The sequence below is a fragment of the Ammospiza caudacuta genome, chromosome 17, assembly GCF_027887145.1.
Source record: "Ammospiza caudacuta isolate bAmmCau1 chromosome 17, bAmmCau1.pri, whole genome shotgun sequence".
NCBI classification, from domain to species: Eukaryota; Metazoa; Chordata; class Aves; order Passeriformes; family Passerellidae; genus Ammospiza; species Ammospiza caudacuta.
This window is the reverse complement of record NC_080609.1, coordinates 15,928,130-15,940,660: the sequence shown is the minus strand read 5'-3', so window position 1 is coordinate 15,940,660 and position 12,531 is coordinate 15,928,130. Positions and strand designations below refer to the sequence as shown.

The 12,531-nt window shown below is 51.7% G+C and overlaps 1 protein-coding gene across 1 annotated transcript in view; it reads right to left on the bottom strand.

Annotated features, from left to right (window-relative positions):
• Window positions 1-12,531, bottom strand: part of LMF1 (lipase maturation factor 1) — a 136,198-nt gene that overhangs the window by 30,781 nt on the left and 92,886 nt on the right. The gene's annotated exons all lie outside the window — the stretch shown is intronic.

The following is a 12,531-nucleotide window of genomic DNA, read 5'->3' as shown; positions in this document are numbered from 1 at the left end:
AACAAGAAGCTTAGAGGGAATTCAGTAAAGCACAGCCACCCCATGGCTTTGGGCGCCAAAGGGTGTGGAATTAACCCCCCAGCTACTGAACCAGTAGCTTAGAGGGAATTCAGGCTTTTGGAAGAACAGGAGTGAGTTCTGCACAAGCACAGCAAATGGAGCTGTGGCTCTGTGCTTGCCCATGGAAAGCCACCACTCAAACTCCATGGGCTGTTTCACCCAGGGCACCAGGAGATGGCCAGGAACGCTGAGAGCAGCCCTGGATGCAGAGGGGGCAAGGAGGGAGGGAAAGGCCAGGAGCTGAACGAAGCAGATGAACCTTGCAAGCAGCAGAACCTCGGGGAGCCCTGGGACACGGTGTCCAGATGTTCGAGGTCGCTGTAACCTGACTCCGAGAAGGAAGAGGATGTGTTCCTCCAAACTCCCCCTGGTGCCTTAATTCACTGCAGCCTGCCTGAGCCTGCCTGTGGTGATCACAGGTGGGGCTTCACACTGACCAGAAACATGGAGCTGGGGGCAAAAGACTCCAATCCTTTCAGCTTTGGCTGCCAGGACGGTTGAGGAGCAGATTTCCATGGAAACATCTCCTTTTCCTGGCTTTCAGGGGCCAGAGGAAATCCCTCCAGCAGGGATTCTGCAGCACCAAGGAACCCCTCACTGATGGCCACCAGCACCTGAGACTGCCCACCAGGGCTTTGCTGCTGACCCCTTCCTGCCTGGGTGGTGGAGAAGGGGAATTGGGAAGGAACACAACATTCTGAAGCTCCAGTTCTTATCTGTGGTCACATTTTTTTCCAAATAACCTCAGGAAAATGATCTCTCTCCATCTTCAGGACCCCACTGTCCCTGCAGTGTCTCCAGTGTCTCCATCCCTCTGGCCCTGGAAGCTCAGAGGTGGAGCTGATTTGGGTGCATTGGGGTTTCAGGGTGTCCCCCTGACCCTGTTCCCTTGGCTCTGCTCCCTCTGAGGTTTCTGGCTGCAGGGATGATCCGTGTTGGATGAGGAGAACTGGCAGATTTGCCCCAGAGGGATTTGTGTGGGGAGTACAGCTGCTTTTCAAGGGCTGCCTATGGAATAAATGACATTAATGATGCCATAAACACGATCCCTGCCTCTCCCACTCCCCACTCCTGCCATTCCCAACCCCATCCAAACAACCAATGCTATCTGATTTGGTTTTCCAGAGGAAATTTTGAAATTTCTGTTGACTGAGGCATCCTGAGCTTTCTACAGCTCCTGGATTTTGGCATTTCAGAGGAGCTGGCAGCTTCTCTGAGGGTGACACTGATGTAGAAGCTGGTCCAGTGAGAGGTGTCCCTGCCCAAAATGAGCTTTAAGGTCCTTTCCAACCCAAACCATTCCAGGATTCTACTGAATACCTGTCCCTTTTTTGTTTCTTTGCTCACAAAGTGCAGGGAATCCATCCATGAGCCATCACTGCCACACCACAGTGGCCAAAATTTGGGACAAAACATTCCCAAACTGCTCTCCTGGTGCGTTTTTCTCCCAGACTTCCTCCGCCTTTCCAAAACTGGCCTGATCTGGGATTTCTCCCTGCTTCCAAGTTCTCCTGCCCGGCGCAGGGTGTAAATTCAAAGTGCCCCTTCTGTCCCTGAGCAGCTCCACGTGTGGACACCAAGGCCAGACCAAGCCCACGTGGTTCCAGCAGAGCTTAACCCGGCCCCAGAGGGAGTTTCAGGTGTGGAAAAAGTGACTCAGGAATGTGGAGAAAGCAGCTCCTGGCAGAGATGGAATTAAAATCCAAGAGGAAAGCAGGAGAGGTGAGACCTCGTGCTGCAAACACCTGCCTGGATTGAGGGTTTCTGGGGCTCAGCTCAGGGTTTAGAGCAGCAGCAGAAATCCAGGATGCTCTGCACAATGTCAGCATAAATCATGGGATCTTTCCCATGGACCAGTCAAAACCATGGAATGGTTTGGGTTGGAAGGAAGCTCAAAGCTCATTTCCAGCCCCTTTCCATGGGCAGGGACTCCTTCCACTGTCCCAGGCTGCTCCAACCTGGCCTGGGACACTTCCAGGGATAGGAGGCCACAACCTGGTGGGAAATATCCCCAACAAAAAGGAAAGTGAGATTGGGGTTTGCAAACAATTCTCCAGGGAAGGATCAGCACTGCCCAGAGCCCAGCATCTCCACCCCACAGCCAGGGCAGCACCAAACAAACCCCAGCTGCTCCAGGAGGATCCTGAGTCACAGCTCCCAAATTCCCAGTTTTTATAGGAAGATGAAAGCCATGAGTGACACAGGTTTCCAAGAGGATCCTGCACTCCTCCCTGAGTCACAGCTCCCAAATTCCCAGTTTTTATAGGAAGATGAAAGCCATGAGTGACACAGGTTTCCTGCCATTTCTGGCTGTTGCATCAGCGTGGAGATAAGAGCCCTGCTGGAGCTGGGGCAGGGGATGGTGCAGCTGTGTAAACTGCGTGTGGGCTGGAGCATCCCAGGGCTGCAGCCTCATCCCAGCATTGCCAAAGCAAAATCAAACCTCTCTGGGGGCTGCAGCCTCATCCCAGCACTGCCAAAGCAAAATCCAACCTCTCTGGGGGCTGCAGCCTCATCCCAACACTGCCAAAACAAAGCCAAACCTCTCTGGGGGCTGCAGCCTCATCCCAACACTGCCAAAGCAAAATCCAACCTCTCTGGGGGCTGCAGCCTCACCCCAACGCTCTCAAAGCAAAATCCAACCTCTCTGGGGGCTGCAGCCTCATCCCAACATTGCCAGAGCAAAGCCAAACCCTCTCTGGGGCTGCAGCCTCATCCCAATGCTCTCAAAGCAAAGTCAAACCTCTCTGGGGGCAGTGGTGTTTCACAGCAACACTGAACCCACAACAGGCCAAGGAGTTGTGCTCATCAAAGCAGGTAAAGGGAAAATCCACCTTCACCTCCATCCCTGAGCAGCCCAGACACCGAGATCCATCGCTCTGAAATGGTGTGAGGTTTGTTTAAATGGTTTTATTTAATGCTGGCCAGTCATTGTGTGGGGGGGACTGGGGAAAGTGACACCTCTGTCTGGGCATGGTTTCACACATAAAAACACACACACATTTAACTTGACAGGACAGAACTGACTGGAATATGCAAATTGTTAAAAAACCCCCTAAGCTGACCCAGTCACAGGGAAGCTGTGGCTGCTCCATCCCTGCAAGTGCCCAAGACCAGGTCTGGAGCAACCTGGGACAGTGGAAGGTGTTGGGGTTGGAATTGGATGGGCTCTAAAGTCCCTTCCCACCCAAATCATTGCAGGAAAACCCTGCCAGGAACCCACAGAAAAAGCATAATCGAAACTGCTCTGACAGCCAGAGATCCCAGGGGGAAGCTGAGGGAGCAGGGATGGGAAGGAGCCTCTCTGCAGCCAGGAAAGTCACTTCACCAGCAGCAAAATCCTCCCCTCGCTCCAAGAACACCACACCAAAGCCACCATCCCACTGCAGCCCCTTCCACGCCTGGAATGGGCACATTCTGCCTTCACACATCCATCTCTGACACCAATAAATGATTTTCTTCATAATAAATGTATTAAAAATCCTCTTTAAAAGGAGTTTCTCATCTGCCATCTGTTTCCAGTTAGGCTGTTCTGATTTCATCTTCTTTTTATTTTTTTTTTTTTGAAATGGAATAGAAAACATTATTTAAAGGCCCTGTCATCTTGCTGGTGGGAGGAGAGATCCCAAATCCCAAATCCCAACATGTCCCCCTGCCGAACAGCAAAGGCTTGGTGGGAGCCAAGAGCTGGGAAACTGCAAAGGAACCAGTTCAGATAAGGACTAAGGGACAGAAAATGGGATTAAACTTGGGAAACCTTCACCATCTCTTCAAACCATTGCACTGAAACTGGAGAAATTCACAGATATTTAAAGATATTTGACACATTTCAGTGGGCGCAGGAACAGATGGTTTCACTCCTAAACATAAATAAAAAATTATCCCTGGTAATATGGTGCCAGAACACGGTGAAGATCATGTCATGGACACCAGGAGCATCTCTGCTTTGCAGCTGCTCTGGCTCTCACCAGACAGAAATGTTTTATGCCCTCACTCACATGTGCAACCCATCCTTTATCTCCCAGCCTGGAGCTGAATCCTGATCCCATCTGGGAGATGCAGATGTTGGAAGCTCCAGCTTGGATCATTTCAGCATCCTCAGCATCCATTTCCCCCATCCTGCCCCAGCACCTGGAAATTCTGCTGCAGGACCAAAGGCTCTGGAGCACGGAGGGATTCTGAAAATCAGGGGCCAAATCCAAACAGGGAGAAAACCCAAGCACCCTGAGGTGCCCAAGAGCCCAGAGGTGAAGCCTCCCTGCAGCCACATCATTCCAGGAGCTCTGGGAGCTGCTCCTGGGGTGGGGAGAGCAGCACAGGGAGAGGCACCTGAGAGCCCCTGGACAGCTCTAACACAGCCAAAACACCAGAACTGGGTGAGTTCCCACCCCATTTCAGCAAATCTTGCAATTTAAGGATGCAGCTGGTGATTCTGGAGCCAGTGCTCAGCAATATTCCCAAGGATGGCACAGAGGTGACACCAAACTGTGCCACCAGCACTGGGCACAGTTCAGACACGTGGCAGCTTCCAGAATTCTGGAACTCTGCTGGAACTCATCCCTGGATGGCCAAAAAGCTCCTGCTGGCCCCAGACCCAGGAGCCCCAGTGAATGAAAACCAACCCTGACCTTCCTGCTGTGTTTTTCCAGCCATGGCAGCACTGCCCACCCTGGGGTCTCCTGTGTGTGGGGGTGTTCACGGGGGTCCGAGGATGAGGGAAGAGATGAGAATGTTGACTCCATGTTTCAGGAGGCTTGATTTATTATTTTATTACATATATAACATTAAAACTATACTAAAAGAATAGAAGAAAGGATTTCATCAGAAGGCTGGCTAAGAATAGAAAAGGAATGATAATAAAATCTTGTGACTGACCAGAGAGTCTGGACAGCCGACTGTGATTGGCAATTAACTAGAAACAACCACATGAGACCAATCCCAGATGCACCTGTTGCATCCCACAGCAGCAGATAATCAATGTTTACATTTTGTTCCTGAGGCCTCTCAGCTTCTCAGCAGGAAAACTCCTAAGGAAAGGATTTTTCAGAAAATATCATGGCTACACCTGTGCAAGTCTGATCCCATGGCTGGGCATCCAAACTCCCTCTCAGGTTCAGCAGCAGAGCCAGCAAAGCTGAGCTGGCAGGGACAGGGCAAGCAGAGGCACTGCAAACCCTGCTCCATGGGAAAGCAGCTCCTGAGCCCAGCACCAGCACAGACACAGAACCCCAACCCTCCAAAGCCCAGCCAGGGCTGTGGGATGCCCTCCAAGCCCCCGTGGTGCCAGCAGGACGAGGGGTGGCTGCTGCTGCAGTCACTGCTGCTCCCCTCTCCAATTAATCAAGTTCCCATACTGATTAACAGCGTGATTCATGGCTCTCGTTAGGAGCCTTCTGGAACAAACAAGGCTGTATTTCAAGGCCACTGGCTTAATGGTTAAAATAAATACCTTCCAAATTTCTATTTTCAAGTAGCTGAACCTTTTCCACCTTTACAACTAATTCAGACTTCCTTCAAATTATTTTTCTAAGTAATATAACAATTTGTTTTTCATTAGAGCTTGTCAAAGCCGGACTTGGGTTTATTTTGAGAGAAACCAGCGCTCTCCAGAAACTGTTTAGTACAATCTGAACGACGCCCAAAGGGGTTATTGCAGCCACAATCAAAATAGAGTTTACAGCACTGGCTTGGGGTGACACTTTATTTAATGATTTCAAAAAAAAAAGAAAAAAAAAAAAAGAAAAAGAGAAGAGAAAAAAACCCCCAGTGCCCTGAATCAGGAGCTAATTAAATGCACTCCTATGGCTCCCAGGGAGTGTTTCTCAGTGCCTCTGACTACTGCAGAATGCAAGGACTTAACTTGTTGCTAACTAATCCCAGAGCCCATTATGGGAGCAGTGTTATTTACTGGTTTGGGGTGGTATGTGCTGCTATTCCCGTGTCTGGCACAGCAGATCCTATCGAGCTGGATGTGAAATCAAATATCAGAGTGATTAAACAGTTTGGGTTCTGCCTGCTTAACTCACAACGTTTCTTGTTGGGGGGTGCAGAGCTCAAGGTTTAATTTAAGGGGGCTTAAATGTAACAGAAAATCTGCACTCTAAGTGCTTTGATTTCACATTCCTGCTGTTTTGCTGTGGGGAAAGCTGAGCTGGAGCAGTGCCAGGGTGAGGGAGGGGATGTGGCATCCAGGAGGGCCTGAGGGGCAGGGACAGCCCAGGCACCCTCACCTGGACCAGGATGGGTGCACAGGGCTGGGATCGACCTCCATAATCCCAGCCCGAGCTCCAGCATTCCCAAAGAACCTCGGAATCTCTCTGCCTGCACCTTCCATCTCACACCCCACAAGATTTACAAATCCAAAGAGGATTTTTGAACAACTGCACTGCAAAACTCTTTTCCACAGGCCCATTCCTGCAGTCCTGCTCTGTTCATTTTCCTGGGACTCTCTGTTTGTTGTTCCTTTCTAAACCACAACAAAATCAACACGATTTGGACTTTGGGGAAGGCTGAATTTCCTCTGTTCCGGCAGGGGAGCCCAGCCCAGCCCAGGCAGTGACACCCACCCAGAGCTGCAGGGCTGGGGGACCACACTCCCCAGCATCCTTAGGGAGTTATAAAAAAGCAGGAAAGGGATTTTTTTTACAGGGATATGAAGCAATAGAATGAGGGGGAATGGATTTCAACTGAAAGAAAAGAGATTTACAGTGGATATCAGGAAGAAATTCTGTGGCTGTGGCTGCCCCTGGATCCCTGGCAGTGCCCAGGCCAGGCTGGACAGGGCTTGGAGCAGCTGGAACAGTGGGAGGTGTCCCTGCCATGGCAGGGGTGGCACTGGATGGGCTTTAAGGTATTTTCCAACCCAAACCATTCTGGGATTGTGTGAAGGGCAGAACAACTCCTGAATTTTCTGGCTGCTCCATCCTCCACCGCACTGGGCTTTATTCTCACACACATTACCACCAGCATTCTGCACCCACACAGGAAAACACCTCCTCGAGCAGTGCCCGTGCCCGTGGGTGCCCAATTAAAGCCCCAACGAGGGCCCTGATGCTCCTGGCACGAGCCTGGCACCGGGGTCACCCCGCTAATCCTGCTGGAGACACCCCTGATTTACACCAGCCCGGCCACGAGCGCAAAGCCAGCCCGGCTCTGACAAGTGAAAACAAACACTGGATTCAGACACTTTCTGCAGGGAGGGGGGGCTGCTTAATTTCTGTTCCCTCTCTCCAGGCTGCTGCTGTGACCTCTGCTACCTCCTAAGTCAGCAACACAATCTCTTGCAGCTGTGGCACTGCAGCAGCCTGATTTAATTTGTGTGTGTGTGGCTGCAGGGGCAGCTCATCCCTCCAGCATCTCGTGGTGAGGCAGAGGCAGCGCTGGGACAACGGGGGGCTCGGTGCTCCCCTCCCAAAGAAAAAGAGGGGGGAAACCTCCACTTGGCCTCCCCTGCCTTCCTGGAGAGATGGGAACAAAATCAACCAGAGGGAAACGTCCTTTTCCATCAAAATTTTTAAGAGGTTGGGGTTTGGCCAAGCCAAGGAGGAAAAAAAAATAAAAAAGCCAGAAAATATCTGTTCAACAACTGTTTTATGCCTGAAAAGAAAAAAAAAAATAGGAGGAAAATGACTTTGCTGCTGCTGTCCTGCCCATGGCCAGCTCCCAGGGGCTGCCTGTCCCTGGTGCAGTGCCCAGCTGGGCAAGGGTGGTGCTGGCAGCTGTTTTCCATAACAGAGCTGGAGATTTCTGCCACATCCCCCTCAGGGTCCCTCTCCCAGCAGGTCCCTCTGTCCCTCTCCAGCTCCCAAAGTCCCCCTGTGCTCCTGGGCTGGATTCTGCCTCCTCTGGGGGCTCCTCTGCAGGGCTCTGAACCTTGAGGGGCCCTGGAGCTTTCACCTCTGCCCTCTGCAGGGCTGGAACTGTGCCTGGCCCCTGGCACTGCCACCCCACTGCCATCCCTGTGCTCCTGGCACTGGCACCCCTGTGCTCTGGAACTGTCACCTCTCTGCTCCTTGGCACTGCCATCCCTCCGCCCCTGGCACTGTCACCCCTGTGCTTCTGGAATTGCCATCCCAGTACTCTGGAATTGTCACCGCTGTGCCCCTGGCACTGTCACCCCTGTGCTTCTGGAATTGCCATCCCAGTACTCTGGAATTGTCACCGCTGTGCCCTTGGCACTGTCACCCCTGTGCTTCTGGAATTGCCATCCCCGTGCTCCTGGCACTGCCATCCCTCTGCTCCTGACATTGCCACCTCTCTGCTCCTGGCACTGCCATCCCTGTGTGCCTGGCATTGTCACCTCTGTGCTCCTGGCACTGTCACCTCTCTGCCCCTGACATTGTCACCCCTGTGTTCCTCGCATTGTCATCCCTGTGCTCTGAGATGGCTCCTGCTGAAAGCCACCCCGGGACTGCCTCGGTGGGAGCAGGGAGAGCCTCCACCATCCCCCTCCAGGATCTGGAGATGTTCCCCAGCCCAGCCCCTCCAGGATCTGGAGATGTTCCTCAGCCCAGCCCCTCCAGGATCTGGAGATGTTCCTCAGCCCAGCCCCTCCAGGATCTGGAGATGTTCCTCAGCCCCTCCAGGAGCTCTGTCCTGGTGTGGGACCAGGGGCTGAGCCCATGCAGGACCCTGCAGTGTGATCCCCGTGCTGGAGGACACGCCAGGAGCCTCCAGGGGCCAGGCAGGGACTCAGCCTGCACAGATCCATCACATCCAAAGGGATCTGAAAGCTTCAAAGCCTCCCCACGTTCCCAGCTCCCCAGACTGGGCCTTTCTGGCTCTGACTGGCAATGAAGCAGTGTCCCTGCCTTTCCAACAGCACCACTCTGCACTTTCCATGCTATTAATTCATTTATGGATTTCACCTTTCTGGTCCTGAAGGTCCTTCCCCACCTGGCACTGCCAAATCCACCCTGGCCCCTGCCCAGCCCCACTGCCAGCTCTGAGGGGCAAGGTGGCTTTTTCCTGCCTCTTTTTCTGGCTTCCCTCTCGCTTCCCCTCATCAGCCCCTCTGCCAAGCTGTGTGATTTTACTGCCTGCCTTCCAAGGAGCCAAGAAATACGTTTGGTGTGAGCTGGGAGTTGGACAGCATGAAAAACACACGGATCAAGGGCTGGGGGAGGCAGATCCAGGGTTTGAGGAGGGAGATTCAGGGTTTGAGGAGGGAGATTCAGGGTTTGAGGAGGGAAATCCAAGATTTGAGGAGGCAGATCCAGGGTTTGAAGAAGCAGATCCAGGGTTGGAGAAAGGAGATCCAGAGTTTCAGGAGGCAGATCCAGGTTTGACAAGGCAGATCTAAGGTTTTGGAGGAGGCAGATCCAGGGTTTGAGGAGGGAGATCCACGTTTGAGGGGGCAGATCCAGGGTTTAAGGAAGGAGATCCAGGTTTGAGGAGGGAGATCCAAGGTTTTTGAGGAGGCAGCTCCAGGGAGCAGTGAAATCCCCACCAAGCTGAAGGATTTGCCTTCCCCAACAGCCCTTCCAACCTCCCACACCCCACAAACTCCTCAGGGAATGGGCAAGCTCTGCCCTGGTACATCTACAGAACCAAGGATAAGAGTCCAAACCTCACCTGGGGTCTCCAAGACCCTCCAAGATATCTTTTGTTCCCCTCCAGGTAATGACAGCCGTGTTTTTAATTTGATTTCTCCTGAATATTGAGGTGTTTCAGGTCCAGGTGTGCATTTCTCAGGCCCACACCCCACCTCTGCTACAAAACCCAATCACTGAATTGTTAAGGTTTGAAAAGCTCTTTAGCATCATCAAATCCACCCATCAACCACCAGATTCACCATAAACCACGTCCTGAAGTGTCACATCCCCGTTTTCTGAACACTCCCAGGGACAATTCATTCCTGGCAGACACAGCTGGCAGCAGTGCCCAGGAGCTCCATGGGAATGGTGGGGTTTGAGCTGAGCTCACAAAGAGAACGTGGCAAAAGCCCCAGAGCTGAGGGGCAGGAAACCACAGCAGGAGGGACCATTCCTGGCCAGGAGCAGCAGCAGCACCGAGCCCTGCATGGATCTGCTGGGAATGGGCTCATCCCAAGGCTCCCTGTGGCCCTTCCAGGAGGGAAATGAGGTGCTGGCAGCACTGTGGTGTCCATCAAAGCCACCCTAAATCCCACCCCAAATCCCACCAAACACAAACCCCAACAGGAACCTCCTGTGCACATCCAGGATGGGAACAAGGTGGAGCTTCCAGCTCCCTTGGGATAACTCCAGGCTGGAATCCCAGCCCCACAGGAATCCCCTGGTGGACACTCGTCCATGCTCAGGCTGCTGAGCGCCTCCTCTCTGATGTTTCCACCCTCTCTAAGCTTTTTTCCTTACAAACGTGAAGCAGGCAAGAAGAATAAGTTCACACTTGGAAAAAAACCCCACTTTCCTCTTTTAAAGCCCAACTTTTTTTGGGTTCCTGACAAAGCAATATTCTCCAGGCCAGTTGAAATCTGGAAAAATACACTCAACTCAAGCTCGCCACCATGACTCCAATAACAATTATAAAATGTCCAATAAAACTTGTCTGTAATGTCAATTCAAATCTTGAAAAGCAGAATTAAGTGGTATATCAACATTAAACTTTATTGCTTCCTTTGCAGAGCACAAGGATTGTCAATAAAAGTCATTCTGAATGAAGAAAAAGGGCAGTAAATATTAAATAAACAGGTTTTTGTTGAAATGCTGTAAAGGCACCAGAGCTGCCTCTGACACTGGGACCCTTTCTGCCTGCTCAGACTCCCCTCGTGATCCAAACAAGGCAGTAATTGCCAGCTATCAATAAAGGGCCAATTAAAGGGGCTTGATGCCTGCCCTGCCTGGCTGTCATTAGGATATTTATGGGGTGGGCTCGGCTCTGTCTGAGGTGCCCCAGCCCCCCCAGGGCCCTGCTCCTGGTTAGGGGCCCTGCAGGTTCCTGCTGGGAGTGACAGGGATGGAGCAGCCCCGAGGGGAGCACTGGGCATGGGATGGGCTGGGCTGGGAGGGACCTTAAGGATCACCTTGTTCCAACCCCATTAAAGATCACCTTGTTCCAAACCCTTAAGGATCACCTTGTTCCAACCCCATTAAAAATCACCTTGTTCCAACCCCCGTAAGGATCACCTTGTTCCAACCCCATTAAAGATCACCTTGTTCCAACCCCTTAAGGATCACCTTGTTCCAACCCCCTAAAGATCACCTTGTTCCAACCCCCTTAAGGATCACCTTGTTCCAACCCCCTAAAGATCACCTTGTTCCAACCCCCTAAAGATCACCTTATTTCATCGCCCTTAAAGATCACCTTGTTCCAACCCTCCTGGGGACACTTTCCACTGTCCCAGGTGCTCCAGCCTGGCCTGGGACACTGCCAGGGATCCAGAGTGCTCTGGGCACCCTGTCACCCTCACAGAGATGAATTTAGTCACCCTCACAGAGATGAATTTAATCTAACCCTGCCTTCCTTCATCCTAACCAGAAGAGATGGTAGGTTTTGCTTTGTGGAGATTTTTTAGGGCTGGGCTGAATAAAATCCTCCAACAACCTCAGGGATGTCACAATCACAGCTGGCACCTCTGGAGTGACACCCCAGGAATTCCCTCTCCCTCCATGTGCCCAAATCCATCCCAACCCAACCAAACTGCCCCAAAAAAGGTAAAAGGTGATGTTCAGTGGCACCAGACACAACAGGAAGGGTTTGGGCAGAAGGAGCCAGGAGGGCACAAACCTGCCAGGGTTTCTGTCAGACCTTTAAAACCTGAGCAGCATTTTTGTGGTTTACCAGGGGGCTTTATGAGCTGTTCTCCAGTTTAATCATCACATGAACTCACAGGAAGCAGTAACAGCTCCTGAGTATGAATTTCATGCTGCTGAGATGATGCTGAACAAAGGCAGGGCAGCAGGGGCTGGAAATGGAGGTTCATGAGCTCTTTGAATGCTGCCAGGACAGACAGGAGAGGAATCAGATGGGATCTAGGGAAGTATTTATGCAGCAGCTTCTGTCCTCTGGGTTTTGAAGAGGTACAAAAAAAATCCACTCAGAAAATCAACTGGAATGTGAATCCATTAAATTTCCAAGCAATTATTTTGATTTTAATCCTCAGCACAGTCAATCTAGTATTTGTGGAGAGCAGCTCAGCAGCTCAACCCTTTCCAGAGATAAAGAACAATCCTCAAATGATAAATACAGAAAGAAGAATCTCTTCAGAGAGGGACAGATGTCTATAAAAATTAACTTTTGGGGGAATCACAAGGATTCCCCACAGGGCTTTGCACTGATCCTGGGCTGCCATTCCTCTGGCACACAGAAACCAAAGCTCCAGCAGTGGGAAACACCCAGGAATTCCTGGCTGGGAATCATCCTCACTCCCTGGAGCCTGAATTCCCAGAGCCAGCTTCTCCTGGGAGGAGTGGGGAAGCCCAGGAGAGGAGGGGACCCTCAGGATGAGGAGGCTGAGCTAGAACAGAGGCTGGACTGAGCTAAAGAATAAAG